General features: G+C 42.6%; 2 non-coding genes across 2 annotated transcripts; one reads left to right on the forward strand and one right to left on the reverse strand.

The window, feature by feature from the left end:
• Window positions 1–1,489: 1,489 nt before the first annotated feature.
• Window positions 1,490–1,563, reverse strand: TRNAT-AGU (transfer RNA threonine (anticodon AGU)). Its single transcript has one exon. It is a non-coding gene; the product is annotated as a tRNA-Thr (tRNA).
• An 8,150-nt stretch (window positions 1,564–9,713) lies between these two features.
• On the forward strand, window positions 9,714–9,795 carry TRNAS-GCU (transfer RNA serine (anticodon GCU)). Its single transcript has one exon. It is a non-coding gene; the product is annotated as a tRNA-Ser (tRNA).
• Window positions 9,796–19,475: the final 9,680 nt, after the last annotated feature.

Below are 19,475 nucleotides of genomic sequence, written 5' to 3' on the forward strand. Positions count from 1 at the left end.
CGTTCAAGAAGGATGCTATTGAAGCTTCTAAACATATTTACAAGCATTATATAGCGTATCAGTCAGGCAATAGTGAATCCGCACCTCTAATTTATCGTGCCTTATGCCATCCTACATTTTGCAAAACATTGCAACCATCTACTTGTTAAAACTAAACCAGAGCTGACTCTTTGCCACTCGGGTGGAGTATTCTAGGGATGTGGGACGAGCATCTTTAATGTCATTGGCTAGTGAACATCTCCCTTTTGGAAAAAAAAGCTGATTATTGAGCAGAATAAGAGAACAAGGCACTATTATTATTGAGCTGAGAGTTGAACTCAGGTTCTCCTGTTTACTAGACAGGCGCTTTAACCAACTAAGCCACAGCACCCATGAGCAAACCTGTGGCAAACCTGTGGAAAACCTGTGGAAAACCAGAAAGATGGCAAGGATGATCCAGGAGAAGAATTTTTAAATGTAGGATGATTTTGTGGAGTGGTTCTAAGTTTTGCTATTTGTCACAGAGATGGCAAATTATGTGTGAACAGATCCTATGCAGCATGTAGTTTCAGGTGGCTTCCACTATAAAACAGCAAGGCAGTCGAATCCCGTCCCATACTTGGCAGCAGCATGCAGCTCTCTGTCATTTTGCATTGTGACAATTCTAAATGAAATCGGCTTGGGACGATCCTTTTTGGAAAAGACATGGATAATTTGTCAGTGTGCAGCGAAAGTTGGAATGGCATCAAGTGCTGGGAATTTTCTGGTTCCATAGGTATGTAATCCATGCATTTGCCTTGCATGAATTGTGGCCTGTTTTACTTTAAAAGTTAGAAAGAAGACAGAATTGACAGATTTAGGGAATGCTAGGGGAAAGGCCAACATAAATGAGAAGCAGAGAGGACTGAATGTTTAGTATTTATGCCATTAGCATGGGTCATCATGTTGGATGTAAAACAAGACCTGCTGAGCCAATGTCTGATGTACGGCGCTGCTGCATGTGGAAAGAAAATGAAGTCTAAGAATGATCACGACTGTTTTCCAAATGTGGGTTCGGTAAAGGTACTTTGTTGACGGGGTGGCCGAGTGGTTAAGGCGATGGACTGCTAATCCATTGTGATTTGTACCCATGGGTTGGAATCCCATCCTCGTCGTATGCTTTCATTTGGGAAAATTCTCTATGCTCAGCGCAAGAAATGCCCCGAGGAAGAAAATTTACCATCACCGTTCAAGAAGGATGCTATTGAAGCTTCTAAACATATTTACAAGCATTATATAGCGTATCAGTGAGGCAATAGTGAATCCGCACCTCTAATTTATCGTGCCTTATGCCATCCTACATTTTGCAAAACATTGCAACCATCTACTTGTTAAAACTAAACCAGAGCTGACTCTTTGCCACTCGGGTGGAGTATTCTAGGGATGTGGGACGAGCATCTTTAATGTCATTGGCTAGTGAACATCTCCCTTTTGGAAAAAAAAGCTGATTATTGAGCAGAATAAGAGAACAAGGCACTGCTGAGAGTTGAACTCAGGATCTCCTGTTTACTAGACAGGCGCTTTAACCAACTAAGCCACAGCGCCCATGAGCAAAACTGTGGAAAACCAGAAAGATGGCAAGGATGATCCAGGAGAAGAATTTTTAAATGTAGGATGATTTTGTGGAGTGGTTCTAAGTTTTGCTATTTGTCACAGAGATGGCAAATTATGTGTGAACAGATCCTATGCAGCATGTAGTTTCAGGTGGCTTCCACTATAGAGCAGCAAGTCAGTCGAATCCCGTCCCATACTTGGCAGCAGCATGCAGCTCTCTGTCATTTTGCATCGTGACAATTCTAAATGAAATCGGCTTGGGACGATCCTTTTTGGAAAAGACATGGATAATTTGTCAGTGTGCAGCGAAAGTGTCAGGGTAATTCCAAGTACAGCACCAATCAGGCCCACCCCACTTGCCCCGCTGCTGGCAGTAAAGAAGAGACACCACACAGAGGTCTGGTATAGTTCCTCACACGGGGACATGACTGTGCACTTTATTACAGATTACATGGGATCTTATACCCTTTGGTCTCATCACTAGGAATGGGTGATGGGCTCATTGGCTCAAATTCACCGCATAACCATATATGGAAAGTCCGGATTTCCGGCCTGAGACAGTGAAAGTTCAGATGCATAGTTGAACGGTCTTCATCTAGATATGGCGCTTCTGGGAAAACGGCCAAGTACACGGCCTTGTGTCTGGATCTTCTTTGCCGTGCTTAAAATACATTTTGTCTTCGCCTTGCAAGGCCTTTGGAATATCTGATGTAAGGCGACATATAAGTTTTTCTCATTTTAACTTTGAATAGAACTTGCATACAGGTATAAAAGCATAAAAAACATTTGGCAATATATACATATACCCTCACAAAAGTTGGAATGGCATCAAGTGCTGGGAATTTTCTGGTTCCATAGGTATGTAATCCATGCATTTGCCTTGCATGAATTGTGGCCTGTTTTACTTTAAAAGTTAGATAGAAGACAGAATTGACAGATTTAGGGAATGCTAGGGAAATGCCAACATAAATGAGAAGCAGAGAGGACTGAATGTTTGGTATTTATGCCATTAGCATGGGTCATCACGTTGGATGTAAGACAAGACCTGCTGAGCCAATGTCTGATGTACGGCGCTGTTGCATGTGGAAAGAAAATGAAGCCTAAGAATCATCACAACTGTTTTCCAAATGTGGGTTCGGTAAAGGTACTTTTGTTGACGGGGTGGCCGAGTGGTTATGGCGATGGACTGCTAATCCATTGTGCTCTGCACGCATGGGTTCGAATCCCATCCTCGTCGTATGCTTCCATTTTGGAAAATTCTCTATGCTCAGCGCAAGAAATGCCCCGAGGAAGAAAATTTACCATCACCGTTCTAGAAGGATGCTATTGAAGCTTCTAAACATATTTACAAGCTTTATATAGCGTATCAGTCAGGCAATAGTGAATCCGCACCTCTAATTTATCGTGCCTTATGCCATCCTACATTTTGCAAAACATTGCAACCATCTACTTGTTAAAACTAAACCAGAGCTGACTCTTTGCCACTCGGGTGGAGTATTCTAGGGATGTGGGACGAGCATCTTTAATGTCATTGGCTAGTGAACATCTCCCTTTTGGAAAAAAAAGCTGATTATTGAGCAGAATAAGAGAACAAGGCACTGCTGAGAGTTGAACTCAGGATCTCCTGTTTACTAGACAGGCGCTTTAACCAACCAAGCCACAGCACCCATGAGCAAACCTGTGGAAAACAAGAAAGATGGCAAGGATGATCCAGGAGAAGAATTTTTAAATGTAGGATGATTTTGTGGAGTGGTTCTAAGTTTTGCTATTTGTCACAGAGATGGCAAATTATGTGTGAACAGATCCTATGCAGCATGTAGTTTCAGGTGGCTTCCACTATAGAGCAGCAAGTCAGTCGAATCCCGTCCCATACTTGGCAGCAGCATGCAGCTCTCTGTCATTTTGCATCGTGACAATTCTAAATGAAATCGGCTTGGGACGATCCTTTTTGGAAAAGACATGGATAATTTGTCAGTGTGCAGCGAAAGTGTCAGGGTAATTCCAAGTACAGCACCAATCAGGCCCACCCCACTTGCCCCGCTGCTGGCAGTAAAGAAGAGACACCACACAGAGGTCTGGTATAGTTCCTCACACGGGGACATGACTGTGCACTTTATTACAGATTACATGGGATCTTATACCCTTTGGTCTCATCACTAGGAATGGGTGATGGGCTCATTGGCTCAAATTCACCGCATAACCATATATGGAAAGTCCGGATTTCCGGCCTGAGACAGTGAAAGTTCAGATGCATAGTTGAACGGTCTTCATCTAGATATGGCGCTTCTGGGAAAACGGCCAAGTACACGGCCTTGTGTCTGGATCTTCTTTGCCGTGCTTAAAATACATTTTGTCTTCGCCTTGCAAGGCCTTTGGAATATCTGATGTAAGGCGACATATAAGTTTTTCTCATTTTAACTTTGAATAGAACTTGCATACAGGTATAAAAGCATAAAAAACATTTGGCAATATATACATATACCCTCACAAAAGTTGGAATGGCATCAAGTGCTGGGAATTTTCTGGTTCCATAGGTATGTAATCCATGCATTTGCCTTGCATGAATTGTGGCCTGTTTTACTTTAAAAGTTAGATAGAAGACAGAATTGACAGATTTAGGGAATGCTAGGGAAATGCCAACATAAATGAGAAGCAGAGAGGACTGAATGTTTGGTATTTATGCCATTAGCATGGGTCATCACGTTGGATGTAAGACAAGACCTGCTGAGCCAATGTCTGATGTACGGCGCTGTTGCATGTGGAAAGAAAATGAAGCCTAAGAATCATCACAACTGTTTTCCAAATGTGGGTTCGGTAAAGGTACTTTTGTTGACGGGGTGGCCGAGTGGTTATGGCGATGGACTGCTAATCCATTGTGCTCTGCACGCATGGGTTCGAATCCCATCCTCGTCGTATGCTTCCATTTTGGAAAATTCTCTATGCTCAGCGCAAGAAATGCCCCGAGGAAGAAAATTTACCATCACCGTTCTAGAAGGATGCTATTGAAGCTTCTAAACATATTTACAAGCTTTATATAGCGTATCAGTCAGGCAATAGTGAATCCGCACCTCTAATTTATCGTGCCTTATGCCATCCTACATTTTGCAAAACATTGCAACCATCTACTTGTTAAAACTAAACCAGAGCTGACTCTTTGCCACTCGGGTGGAGTATTCTAGGGATGTGGGACGAGCATCTTTAATGTCATTGGCTAGTGAACATCTCCCTTTTGGAAAAAAAAGCTGATTATTGAGCAGAATAAGAGAACAAGGCACTGCTGAGAGTTGAACTCAGGATCTCCTGTTTACTAGACAGGCGCTTTAACCAACCAAGCCACAGCACCCATGAGCAAACCTGTGGAAAACAAGAAAGATGGCAAGGATGATCCAGGAGAAGAATTTTTAAATGTAGGATGATTTTGAGGAGTGGTTCTAAGTTTTGCTATTTGTCACAGAGATGGCAAATTATGTGTGAACAGATCCTATGCAGCATGTAGTTTCAGGTGGCTTCCACTATAGAACAGCAAGGCAGTCGAATCCCGTCCCATACTTGGCAGCAGCATGCAGCTCTCTGTCATTTTGCATCGTGACAATTCTAAATGAAATCGGCTTGGGACGATCCTTTTTGGAAAAGACATGGATAATTTGTCAGTGTGCAGCGAAAGTGTCAGGGTAATTCCAAGTACAGCACCAATCAGGCCCACCCCACTTGCCCCGCTGCCGGCAGAAAAAAGGAGACACCACACAGAGGTCTGGTATAGTTCCTCACACGGGGACATGACTGCGCACTTTATTACAGATTACATGGGATCTTATACCCTTTGGTCTCATCACTAGGAATGGGTGATGGGCTCATTGGCTCAAATTCACTGCATAACCATATATGGAAAGTCCGGATTTCCGGCCTGAGACAGTGAAAGTTCAGATGCATAGTTGAACGGTCTTCATCTAGATATGGCGCTTCTGGGAAAACGGCCAAGTACACGGCCTTGTGTCTGGTTCTTCTTTGCCGTGTTTAAAATACATTTTGTCTTCGCCTTGCAAGGCCTTTGGAATATCTGATGTGAGGCGACATATAAGTTTTTCTCATTTTAACTTTGAATAGAACTTGCATACAGGTATAAAAGCATAAAAAACATTTGGCAATATATACATATACCCTCACAAAAGTTGGAATGGCATCAAGTGCTGGGAATTTTCTGGTTCCATAGGTATGTAATCCATGCATTTGCCTTGCATGAATTGTGGCCTGTTTTTCTTTAAAAGTTAGATAGAAGACAGAATTGACAGATTTAGGGAATGCTAGGGAAATGCCAACATAAATGAGAAGCAGAGAGGACTGAATGTTTGGTATTTATGCCATTAGCATGGGTCATCACGTTGGATGTAAAACAAGACCTGCTGAGCCAATGTCTGATGTACGGCGCTGTTGCATGTGGAAAGAAAATGAAGCCTAAGAATCATCACGACTGTTTTCCAAATGTGGGTTCGGTAAGGGCACTCTTGTTGTCGGGGTGGCCGAGTGGTTAAGGTGATGGAGTGCTAATCCATTGTGCTCTGCACGCATGGGTTCGAATCCCATCCTTGTCGTATGCTTCCATTTTGGAAAATTCTCTATGCTCAGCGCAAGCAATGCCCCGAGGAAGAAAATTTACCATCACCGTTCAAGAAGGATGCTATTGAAGCTTCTAAACATATTTACAAGCATTATATAGCGTATCAGTCAGGCAATAGTAAATCCTCTCCTCTAATTTATCGTGCCTAATGCCATCCTACATTTTTCAAAACATTGCAACCATCTACTTGTTAAAAGTAAACCAGAGCTGACTCTTTGCCACTCGGGTGGAGTATTCTAGGGATGTGGGACGAGCATCTTTAATGTCATTGGCTAGTGAACATCTCCCTTTTGGAAAAAAAAGCTGATTATTGAGCAGAATAAGAGAACAAGGCACTGCTGAGAGTTGAACTCAGGATCTCCTGTTTACTAGACAGGCGCTTTAACCAACTAAGCCATAGCGCCCGAGAGCAAACCTGTCGAAAACAAGAAAGATGGCAAGGATGATCCAGGAGAAGAATTTTTAAATGTAGGATGATTTTGTGGAGTGGTTCTAAGTTTTGCTATTTGTCACAGAGATGGCAAATTATGTGTGAACAGATCCTATGCAGCATGTAGTTTCAGGTGGCTTCCACTATAGAGCAGCAAGTCAGTCGAATCCCGTCCCATACTTGGCAGCAGCATGCAGCTCTCTGTCATTTTGCATCGTGACAATTCTAAATGAAATCGGCTTGGGACGATCCTTTTTGGAAAAGACATGGATAATTTGTCAGTGTGCAGCGAAAGTGTCAGGTTAATTCCAAGTACAGAACCAATCAGGCCCACCCCACTTGCCCCGCTGCTGGCAGTAAAGAAGAGACACCACACAGAGGTCTGGTATAGTTCCTCACACGGGGACATGACTGTGCACTTTATTACAGATTACATGGGATCTTATACCCTTTGGTCTCATCACTAGGAATGGGTGATGGGCTCATTGGCTCAAATTCACCGCATAACCATATATGGAAAGTCCGGATTTCCGGCCTGAGACAGTGAAAGTTCAGATGCATAGTTGAACGGTCTTCATCTAGATATGGCGCTTCTGGGAAAACGGCCAAGTACACGGCCTTGTGTCTGGATCTTCTTTGCCGTGCTTAAAATACATTTTGTCTTCGCCTTGCAAGGCCTTTGGAATATCTGATGTAAGGCGACATATAAGTTTTTCTCATTTTAACTTTGAATAGAACTTGCATACAGGTATAAAAGCATAAAAAACATTTGGCAATATATACATATACCCTCACAAAAGTTGGAATGGCATCAAGTGCTGGGAATTTTCTGGTTCCATAGGTATGTAATCCATGCATTTGCCTTGCATGAATTGTGGCCTGTTTTACTTTAAAAGTTAGATAGAAGACAGAATTGACAGATTTAGGGAATGCTAGGGAAATGCCAACATAAATGAGAAGCAGAGAGGACTGAATGTTTGGTATTTATGCCATTAGCATGGGTCATCACGTTGGATGTAAGACAAGACCTGCTGAGCCAATGTCTGATGTACGGCGCTGTTGCATGTGGAAAGAAAATGAAGCCTAAGAATCATCACAACTGTTTTCCAAATGTGGGTTCGGTAAAGGTACTTTTGTTGACGGGGTGGCCGAGTGGTTAAGGCGATGGACTGCTAATCCATTGTGCTCTGCACGCATGGGTTCGAATCCCATCCTCGTTGTATGATTCCTTTTTGGAAAATTCTCTATGCTCAGCGCAAGCAATGCCCCGAGGAAGAAAATTTACCATCACCGTTCAAGAAGGATGCTATTGAAGTCTTTAAACATATTTACAGGCATTATGTAGCGTATCAGTCAGGCAATAGTGAATCGGCACCTCTAATTTATCGTGCCTTATGCCATCCTACATTTTGCAAAACGTTGCAACCATCTACTTGTTAAAACTAAACCTGAGCTGACTCTTTGCCACTCGGGTGGAGTATTCTAGGGATGTGGGACGAGCATCTTTAATGTCATTGGCTAGTGAACATCTCCCTTTTGGAAAAAAAGCTGATTATTAAGCAGAATTAGAGGACAAGGCACTGCTGAGAGTTGAACTCAGGATCTCCTGTTTACTAGACAGGCGTTTTAACCAACTAAGCCACAGCGCCCATGAGCAAACCTGTGGAAAACCAGAAAGATGGCAAGGATGATCCAGGAGAAGAATTTTTAAATGTAGGATGATTTTGTGGAGTGGTTCTAAGTTTTGCTATTTGTCACAGAGATGGCAAATTATGTGTGAACAGATCCTATGCAGCATGTAGTTTCAGGTGGCTTCCACTATAGAACAGCAGGGCAGTCGAATCCCATCCCATACTTGGTAGCAGCATGCAGCTCTCTGTCATTTTGCATCGTGACAATTCTAAATGAAATCGTCTTGGGACGATCCTTTTTGGAAAAGACATGGATAATTTGTCCATAGGTATGTAATCCATGCATTTGCCTTGCATGAATTGTGGCGTGTTTTACTTTAAAAGTTAGATAGAAGACAGAATTGACAGATTTAGGGAATGCTAGGGAAATGCCAACATAAATGAGAAGCAGAGAGGACTGAATGTTTAGTATTTATGCCATTAGCATGGGTCATCACGTTGGATGTAAAACAAGACCTGCTGAGCCAATGTCTGATGTACGGCGCTGCTGCATGTGCAAAGAAAATGAAGTCTAAGAATGATCACGACTGACTGCGGTGTCATGCGAGACTACTGGGGGGACATTCTTGTATTTATGGAATCTCACCTGGGGGCCCCGAGGATCATGCACCCTGGGGTTTGCCTCTTTGGGCTTGTTGGAGACCTACCAGTGGCAGCCGCAACCCGCACCTTATATAAGCTACTGTTTTTCTATGCTAAGAAGGTGATTTTGTTAAATTGGAAGCACCCTGGTAGGCCGACCAGAAACGCATGGATCCAGGTGGTGAACTCTGTGCTTCCAATGTATAAACTGACTTATATGGCAAGGGGATGTCCTGAGAAGTTTGACAAGGTTTGGGGGCACTGGATGAACTGTCCGGCAACAGCAGCAGAGATGCCTGTCTAGATACTGGGAATGGATATGGTGAGGGATACTCGCTTGAACCAATCTACTGTTTAGGCTAATTCTTTTTTTTTTTTTTTTTCTTTAAGAGTCGCGCAGGGTTGTTGTTTAAGGTGGGAGGGGAGGGGGGGGGTTGTTCTATCTATTTGTTTGTCCCTTTTTTGGTTGTTTTGTCTTGTTTTTTCCTTCTTTTTTCTCCTGGTGTCTTGGGGCTCCAGACTAGGAGCCCTCCCTGGTTGGGTTTGTTCCATTATGAGTAGTTGATAAATGTGAAAATGAACAGCCAAGTATTATGTTTTACGAGAAATGCACACGAATATGCGAGACACTCAGTGTTTTCACTTTTGTCTTTTTTTTTTCAGTTCTCATGTACTGTAATGTATCAGCAAGGTGTGCATTCTTTATGATGTCTGCTGTTACTGTATATTTGTCTTTTGGCTAAATAAACGTTCCTTTAAAAAAAAAAAAAAAGAATGATCACGACTGTTTTCCAAATGTGGGTTCGGTAAGGGTACTTTTGTTGACGGGGTGGCCGAGTGGTTAAGGCGATGGACTGCTAATCCATTGCGCTCTGCACGCATGGGTTCGAATCCCATCCTCGTCGTATGCTTCCATTTTGGAAAATTCTCTATGCTCAGCGCAAGAAATGCCCCGAGGAAGAAAATTTACCATCACCGTTCAAGAAGGATGCTATTGAAGCTTCTAAACATATTTACAAGCATTATATAGCGTATCAGTCAGGCAATAGTGAATCGGCACCTCTAATTTATCGTGCCTTATGCCATCCTACATTTTGCAAAACGTTGCAACCATCTACTTGTTAAAACTAAACCTGAGCTGACCCTTTGCCACTCGGGTGGAGTATTCTAGGGATGTGGGACGAGCATCTTTAATGTCATTGGCTAGTGAACATCTCCCTTTTGGAAAAAAAAGCTGATTATCGAGCAGAATAAGAGAACAAGGCACTGCTGAGAGTTGAACTCAGGATCTCCTGTTTACTACACAGGCGCTTTAACCAACTAAGCCACAGCGCCCATGAGCAAAACTGTGGAAAACCAGAAAGATGGCAAGGATGATCCAGGAGAAGAATTTTTAAATGTAGGATGATTTTGAGGAGTGGTTCTAAGTTTTGCTATTTGTCACAGAGATGGCAAATTAAGTGTGAACAGATCCTATGCAGCATGTAGTTTCAGGTGGCTACCACTATAGAACAGCAAGGAAGTCGAGTCCCATCACATACTTGGCAGCAGCATGCAGTTCTCTGTCATTTTGCATCGTGACAATTCTAAATGAAATCGGCTTGGGACGATCCTTTTTGGAAAAGACATGGATAATTTCTCCATAGGTATGTAATCCATGCATTTGCCTTGCATGAATTGTGGCCTGTTTTACTTAAAAAGTTAGATAGAAGGCAGAATTGACAGATTTAGGGAATGCTAGGGAAATGCCAACATAAATGAGAAGCAGAGAGGACTGAATGTTTAGTATTTATGCCATTAGCATGGGTCATCACGTTGGATGTAAAACAAGACCTGCTGAGCCAATGTCTGATGTACGGCGCTGTTGCATGTGGAAAGAAAATGAAGCCTAAGAATCATCATGACTGTTTTCCAAATGTGGGTTCGGTAAAGGTACTTTTGTTGATGGGGTGGCCGAGTGGTTAAGGCGATGGACTGCTAATCCATTGTGCTCTGCACGCATGGGTTCGAATCCCATCCTCGTCGTATGATTCCTTTTTGGAAAATTCTCTATGCTCAGCGCAAGCAATGCCCCGAGGAAGAAAATTTACCATCACCGTTCAAGAAGGATGCTATTGAAGTCTCTAAACATATTTACAGGCATTATGTAGCGTATCAGTCAGGCAATAGTGAATCGGCACCTCTAATTTATCGTGCCTTATGCCATCCTACATTTTGCAAAACGTTGCAACCATCTACTTGTTAAAACTAAACCAGAGCTGACTCTTTGCCACTCGGGTGGAGTATTCTAGGGATGTGGGACGAGCATCTTTAATGTCATTGGCTAGTGAACATCTCCCTTTTGGAAAAAAAAGCTGATTATTGAGCAGAATAAGAGAACAAGGCACTGCTGAGAGTTGAACTCAGGATCTCCTGTTTATTAGACAGGCGCTTTAACCAACTAAGTCACAACGCCCATGAGCAAAACTGTGGAAAACCAGAAAGATGGCAAGGATGATCCAGGAGAAGAATTTTTAAATGTAGGATGATTTTGAGGAGTGGTTCTAAGTTTTGCTATTTGTCACAGAGATGGCAAATTAAGTGTGAACAGATCCTATGCAGCATGTAGTTTCAGGTGGCTACCACTATAGAACAGCAAGGAAGTCGAGTCCCATCACATACTTGGCAGCAGCATGCAGTTCTCTGTCATTTTGCATCGTGACAATTCTAAATGAAATCGGCTTGGGACGATCCTTTTTGGAAAAGACATGGATAATTTCTCCATAGGTATGTAATCCATGCATTTGCCTTGCATGAATTGTGGCCTGTTTTACTTTAAAAGTTAGATAGAAGGCAGAATTGACAGATTTAGGGAATGCTAGGGAAATGCCAACATAAATGAGAAGCAGAGAGGACTGAATGTTTAGTATTTATGCCATTAGCATGGGTCATCACGTTGGATGTAAAACAAGACCTGCTGAGCCAATGTCTGATGTACGGCGCTGTTGCATGTGGAAAGAAAATGAAGCCTAAGAATCATCACGACTGTTTTCCAAATGTGGGTTCGGTAAAGGTACTTTTGTTGATGGGGTGGCCGAGTGGTTAAGGCGATGGACTGCTAATCCATTGTGCTCTGCACGCATGGGTTCGAATCCCATCCTCGTCGTATGATTCCTTTTTGGAAAATTCTCTATGCTCAGCGCAAGCAATGCCCCGAGGAAGAAAATTTACCATCACCGTTCAAGAAGGATGCTATTGAAGTCTCTAAACATATTTACAGGCATTATGTAGCGTATCAGTCAGGCAATAGTGAATCGGCACCTCTAATTTATCGTGCCTTATGCCATCCTACATTTTGCAAAACGTTGCAACCATCTACTTGTTAAAACTAAACCTGAGCTGACTCTTTGCCACTCGGGTGGAGTATTCTAGGGATGTGGGACGAGCATCTTTAATGTCATTGGCTAGTGAACATCTCCCTTTTGGAAAAAAAAGCTGATTATTGAGCAGAATAAGAAAACAAGGCACTGCTGAGAGTTGAACTCAGGATCTCCTGTTTACTACACAGGCGCTTTAACCAACTAAGCCACAGCGCCCATGAGCAAAACTGTGGAAAACCAGAAAGATGGCAAGGATGATCCAGGAGAAGAATTTTTAAATGTAGGATGATTTTGAGGAGTGGTTCTAAGTTTTGCTATTTGTCACAGAGATGGCAAATTAAGTGTGAACAGATCCTATGCAGCATGTAGTTTCAGGTGGCTACCACTATAGAACAGCAAGGAAGTCGAGTCCCATCACATACTTGGCAGCAGCATGCAGTTCTCTGTCATTTTGCATCGTGACAATTCTAAATGAAATCGGCTTGGGACGATCCTTTTTGGAAAAGACATGGATAATTTCTCCATAGGTATGTAATCCATGCATTTGCCTTGCATGAATTGTGGCCTGTTTTACTTAAAAAGTTAGATAGAAGGCAGAATTGACAGATTTAGGGAATGCTAGGGAAATGCCAACATAAATGAGAAGCAGAGAGGACTGAATGTTTAGTATTTATGCCATTAGCATGGGTCATCACGTTGGATGTAAAACAAGACCTGCTGAGCCAATGTCTGATGTACGGCGCTGTTGCATGTGGAAAGAAAATGAAGCCTAAGAATCATCACGACTGTTTTCCAAATGTGGGTTCGGTAAAGGTACTTTTGTTGATGGGGTGGCCGAGTGGTTAAGGCGATGGACTGCTAATCCATTGTGCTCTGCACGCATGGGTTCGAATCCCATCCTCGTCGTATGATTCCTTTTTGGAAAATTCTCTATGCTCAGCGCAAGCAATGCCCCGAGGAAGAAAATTTACCATCACCGTTCAAGAAGGATGCTATTGAAGTCTCTAAACATATTTACAGGCATTATGTAGCGTATCAGTCAGGCAATAGTGAATCGGCACCTCTAATTTATCGTGCCTTATGCCATCCTACATTTTGCAAAACGTTGCAACCATCTACTTGTTAAAACTAAACCTGAGCTGACTCTTTGCCACTCGGGTGGAGTATTCTAGGGATGTGGGACGAGCATCTTTAATGTCATTGGCTAGTGAACATCTCCCTTTTGGAAAAAAAAGCTGATTATTGAGCAGAATAAGAAAACAAGGCACTGCTGAGAGTTGAACTCAGGATTGCCTGTTTACTAGACAGGCGCTTTAACCAACTAAGCCACAGCGCCCATGAGCAAAACTGTGGAAAACCAGAAAGATGGCAAGGATGATCCAGGAGAAGAATTTTTAAATGTAGGATGATTTTGAGGAGTGGTTCTAAGTTTTGCTATTTGTCACAGAGATGGCAAATTAAGTGTGAACAGATCCTATGCAGCATGTAGTTTCAGGTGGCTACCACTATAGAACAGCAAGGAAGTCGAGTCCCATCACATACTTGGCAGCAGCATGCAGTTCTCTGTCATTTTGCATCGTGACAATTCTAAATGAAATCGGCTTGGGACGATCCTTTTTGGAAAAGACATGGATAATTTGTCCATAGGTATGTAATCCATGCATTTGCCTTGCATGAATTGTGGCCTGTTTTACTTTAAAAGTTAGATAGAAGGCAGAATTGACAGATTTAGGGAATGCTAGGGAAATGCCAACATAAATGAGAAGCAGAGAGGACTGAATGTTTAGTATTTATGCCATTAGCATGGGTCATCACGTTGGATGTAAAACAAGACCTGCTGAGCCAATGTCTGATGTACGGCGCTGTTGCATGTGGAAAGAAAATGAAGCCTAAGAATCATCACGACTGTTTTCCAAATGTGGGTTCGGTAAAAGTACTTTTGTTGACGGGGTGGCCGAGTGGTTAAGGCGATGGACTGCTAATCCATTGTGCTCTGCACGCATGGGTTCGAATCCCATTCTCGTCGTATGATTTCTTTTTGGAAAATTCTCTATGCTCAGCGCAAGCAATGCCCCGAGGAAGAAAATTTACCATCACCGTTCAAGAAGGATGCTATTGAAGCTTCTAAACATATTTACAAGCATTATATAGCGTATCAGTCAGGCAATAGTGAATCGGCACCTCTAATTTATCGTGCCTTATGCCATCCTACATTTTGCAAAACGTTGCAACCATCTACTTGTTAAAACTAAACCTGAGCTGACCCTTTGCCACTCGGGTGGAGTATTCTAGGGATGTGGGACGAGCATCTTTAATGTCATTGGCTAGTGAACATCTCCCTTTTGGAAAAAAAAGCTGATTATTGAGCAGAATAAGAGAACAAGGCACTGCTGAGAGTTGAACTCAGGATCGCCTGTTTACTAGACAGGCGCTTTAACCAACTAAGCCACAGCGCCCATGAGCAAAACTGTGGAAAACCAGAAAGATGGCAAGGATGATCCAGGAGAAGAATTTTTAAATGTAGGATGATTTTGTGGAGTGGTTCTAAGTTTTGCTATTTGTCACAGAGATGGCAAATTATGTGTGAACAGATCCTATGCAGCATGTAGTTTCAGGTGGCTTCCACTATAGAACAGCAGGGCAGTCGAATCCCATCCCATACTTGGTAGCAGCATGCAGCTCTCTGTCATTTTGCATTGTGACAATTCTAAATGAAATCGGCTTGGGACGATCCTTTTTGGAAAAGACATGGATAATTTGTCCATAGGTATGTAATCCATGCATTTGCCTTGCATGAATTGTGGCCTGTTTTACTTTAAAAGTTAGATAGAAGACAGAATTGACAGATTTAGGGAATGCTAGGGAAATGCCAACATAAATGAGAAGCAGAGAGGACTGAATGTTTAGTATTTATGCCATTAGCATGGGTCATCACGTTGGATGTAAAACAAGACCTGCTGAGCCAATGTCTGATGTACGGCGCTGCTGCATGTGCAAAGAAAATGAAGTCTAAGAATGATCACGACTGACTGCGGTGTCATGCGAGACTACTGGGGGGACATTCTTGTATTTATGGAATCTCACCTGGGGGCCCCGAGTATCATGCACCCTGGGGTTTGCCTCTTTGGGCTTGTTGGAGACCTACCAGTGGCAGCCGCAACCCGCACCTTATATAAGCTACTGTTTTTCTATGCTAAGAAGGTGATTTTGTTAAATTGGAAGCACCCTGGTAGGCCGACCAGAAACGCATGGATCCAGGTGGTGAACTCTGTGCTTCCAATGTATAAACTGACTTATATGGCAAGGGGATGTCCTGAGAAGTTTGACAAGGTTTGGGGGCACTGGATGAACTGTCCGGCAACAGCAGCAGAGATGCCTGTCTAGATACTGGGAATGGATATGGTGAGGGATACTCGCTTGAACCAATCTACTGTTTAGGCTAATTCTTTTTTTTTTTTTTTTTCTTTAAGAGTCGCGCAGGGTTGTTGTTTAAGGTGGGAGGGGAGGGGGGGGGGTTGTTCTATCTATTTGTTTGTCCCTTTTTTGGTTGTTTTGTCTTGTTTTTTCCTTCTTTTTTCTCCTGGTGTCTTGGGGCTCCAGACTAGGAGCCCTCCCTGGTTGGGTTTGTTCCATTATGAGTAGTTGATAAATGTGAAAATGAACAGCCAAGTATTATGTTTTACGAGAAATGCACACGAATATGCGAGACACTCAGTGTTTTCACTTTTGTCTTTTTTTTTTCAGTTCTCATGTACTGTAATGTATCAGCAAGGTGTGCATTCTTTATGATGTCTGCTGTTACTGTATATTTGTCTTTTGGCTAAATAAACGTTCCTTTAAAAAAAAAAAAAAAGAATGATCACGACTGTTTTCCAAATGTGGGTTCGGTAAGGGTACTTTTGTTGACGGGGTGGCCGAGTGGTTAAGGCGATGGACTGCTAATCCATTGCGCTCTGCACGCATGGGTTCGAATCCCATCCTTGTCGTATGCTTCCATTTTGGAAAATTCTCTATGCTCAGCGCAAGAAATGCCCCGAGGAAGAAAATTTACCATCACCGTTCAAGAAGGATGCTATTGAAGCTTCTAAACATATTTACAAGCATTATATAGCGTATCAGTCAGGCAATAGTGAATCGGCACCTCTAATTTATCGTGCCTTATGCCATCCTACATTTTGCAAAACGTTGCAACCATCTACTTGTTAAAACTAAACCTGAGCTGACCCTTTGCCACTCGGGTGGAGTATTCTAGGGATGTGGGACGAGCATCTTTAATGTCATTGGCTAGTGAACATCTCCCTTTTGGAAAAAAAAGCTGATTATCGAGCAGAATAAGAGAACAAGGCACTGCTGAGAGTTGAACTCAGGATCTCCTGTTTACTACACAGGCGCTTTAACCAACTAAGCCACAGCGCCCATGAGCAAAACTGTGGAAAACCAGAAAGATGGCAAGGATGATCCAGGAGAAGAATTTTTAAATGTAGGATGATTTTGAGGAGTGGTTCTAAGTTTTGCTATTTGTCACAGAGATGGCAAATTAAGTGTGAACAGATCCTATGCAGCATGTAGTTTCAGGTGGCTACCACTATAGAACAGCAAGGAAGTCGAGTCCCATCACATACTTGGCAGCAGCATGCAGTTCTCTGTCATTTTGCATCGTGACAATTCTAAATGAAATCGGCTTGGGACGATCCTTTTTGGAAAAGACATGGATAATTTCTCCATAGGTATGTAATCCATGCATTTGCCTTGCATGAATTGTGGCCTGTTTTACTTAAAAAGTTAGATAGAAGGCAGAATTGACAGATTTAGGGAATGCTAGGGAAATGCCAACATAAATGAGAAGCAGAGAGGACTGAATGTTTAGTATTTATGCCATTAGCATGGGTCATCACGTTGGATGTAAAACAAGACCTGCTGAGCCAATGTCTGATGTACGGCGCTGTTGCATGTGGAAAGAAAATGAAGCCTAAGAATCATCACGACTGTTTTCCAAATGTGGGTTCGGTAAAGGTACTTTTGTTGATGGGGTGGCCGAGTGGTTAAGGCGATGGACTGCTAATCCATTGTGCTCTGCACGCATGGGTTCGAATCCCATCCTCGTCGTATGATTCCTTTTTGGAAAATTCTCTATGCTCAGCGCAAGCAATGCCCCGAGGAAGAAAATTTACCATCACCGTTCAAGAAGGATGCTATTGAAGTCTCTAAACATATTTACAGGCATTATGTAGCGTATCAGTCAGGCAATAGTGAATCGGCACCTCTAATTTATCGTGCCTTATGCCATCCTACATTTTGCAAAACGTTGCAACCATCTACTTGTTAAAACTAAACCTGAGCTGACTCTTTGCCACTCGGGTGGAGTATTCTAGGGATGTGGGACGAGCATCTTTAATGTCATTGGCTAGTGAACATCTCCCTTTTGGAAAAAAAAGCTGATTATTGAGCAGAATAAGAAAACAAGGCACTGCTGAGAGTTGAACTCAGGATTGCCTGTTTACTAGACAGGCGCTTTAACCAACTAAGCCACAGCGCCCATGAGCAAAACTGTGGAAAACCAGAAAGATGGCAAGGATGATCCAGGAGAAGAATTTTTAAATGTAGGATGATTTTGAGGAGTGGTTCTAAGTTTTGCTATTTGTCACAGAGATGGCAAATTAAGTGTGAACAGATCCTATGCAGCATGTAGTTTCAGGTGGCTACCACTATAGAACAGCAAGGAAGTCGAGTCCCATCACATACTTGGCAGCAGCATGCAGTTCTCTGTCATTTTGCATCGTGACAATTCTAAATGAAATCGGCTTGGGACGATCCTTTTTGGAAAAGACATGGATAATTTCTCCATAGGTATGTAATCCATGCATTTGCCTTGCATGAATTGTGGCCTGTTTTACTTTAAAAGTTAGATAGAAGGCAGAATTGACAGATTTAGGGAATGCTAGGGAAATGCCAACATAAATGAGAAGCAGAGAGGACTGAATGTTTAGTATTTATGCCATTAGCATGGGTCATCACGTTGGATGTAAAACAAGACCTGCTGAGCCAATGTCTGATGTACGGCGCTGTTGCATGTGGAAAGAAAATGAAGCCTAAGAATCATCACGACTGTTTTCCAAATGTGGGTTCGGTAAAGGTACTTTTGTTGATGGGGTGGCCGAGTGGTTAAGGCGATGGACTGCTAATCCATTGTGCTCTGCACGCATGGGTTCGAATCCCATCCTCGTCGTATGATTCCTTTTTGGAAAATTCTCTATGCTCAGCGCAAGCAATGCCCCGAGGAAGAAAATTTACCATCACCGTTCAAGAAGGATGCTATTGAAGTCTCTAAACATATTTACAGGCATTATGTAGCGTATCAGTCAGGCAATAGTGAATCGGCACCTCTAATTTATCGTGCCTTATGCCATCCTACATTTTGCAAAACGTTGCAACCATCTACTTGTTAAAACTAAACCTGAGCTGACTCTTTGCCACTCGGGTGGAGTATTCTAGGGATGTGGGACGAGCATCTTTAATGTCATTGGCTAGTGAACATCTCCCTTTTGGAAAAAAAAGCTGATTATTGAGCAGAATAAGAAAACAAGGCACTGCTGAGAGTTGAACTCAGGATTGCCTGTTTACTAGACAGGCGCTTTAACCAACTAAGCCACAGCGCCCATGAGCAAAACTGTGGAAAACCAGAAAGATGGCAAGGATGATCCAGGAGAAGAATTTTTAAATGTAGGATGATTTTGAGGAGTGGTTCTAAGTTTTGCTATTTGTCACAGAGATGGCAAATTAAGTGTGAACAGATCCTATGCAGCATGTAGTTTCAGGTGGCTACCACTATAGAACAGCAAGGAAGTCGAGTCCCATCACATACTTGGCAGCAGCATGCAGTTCTCTGTCATTTTGCATCGTGACAATTCTAAATGAAATCGGCTTGGGACGATCCTTTTTGGAAAAGACATGGATAATTTCTCCATAGGTATGTAATCCATGCATTTGCCTTGCATGAATTGTGGCCTGTTTTACTTTAAAAGTTAGATAGAAGGCAGAATTGACAGATTTAGGGAATGCTAGGGAAATGCCAACATAAATGAGAAGCAGAGAGGACTGAATGTTTAGTATTTATGCCATTAGCATGGGTCATCACGTTGGATGTAAAACAAGACCTGCTGAGCCAATGTCTGATGTACGGCGCTGTTGCATGTGGAAAGAAAATGAAGCCTAAGAATCATCACGAC

Source organism: Eleutherodactylus coqui, chromosome 11, assembly GCF_035609145.1.
Source record: "Eleutherodactylus coqui strain aEleCoq1 chromosome 11, aEleCoq1.hap1, whole genome shotgun sequence".
Lineage (NCBI taxonomy): Eukaryota > Metazoa > Chordata > Amphibia > Anura > Eleutherodactylidae > Eleutherodactylus > Eleutherodactylus coqui.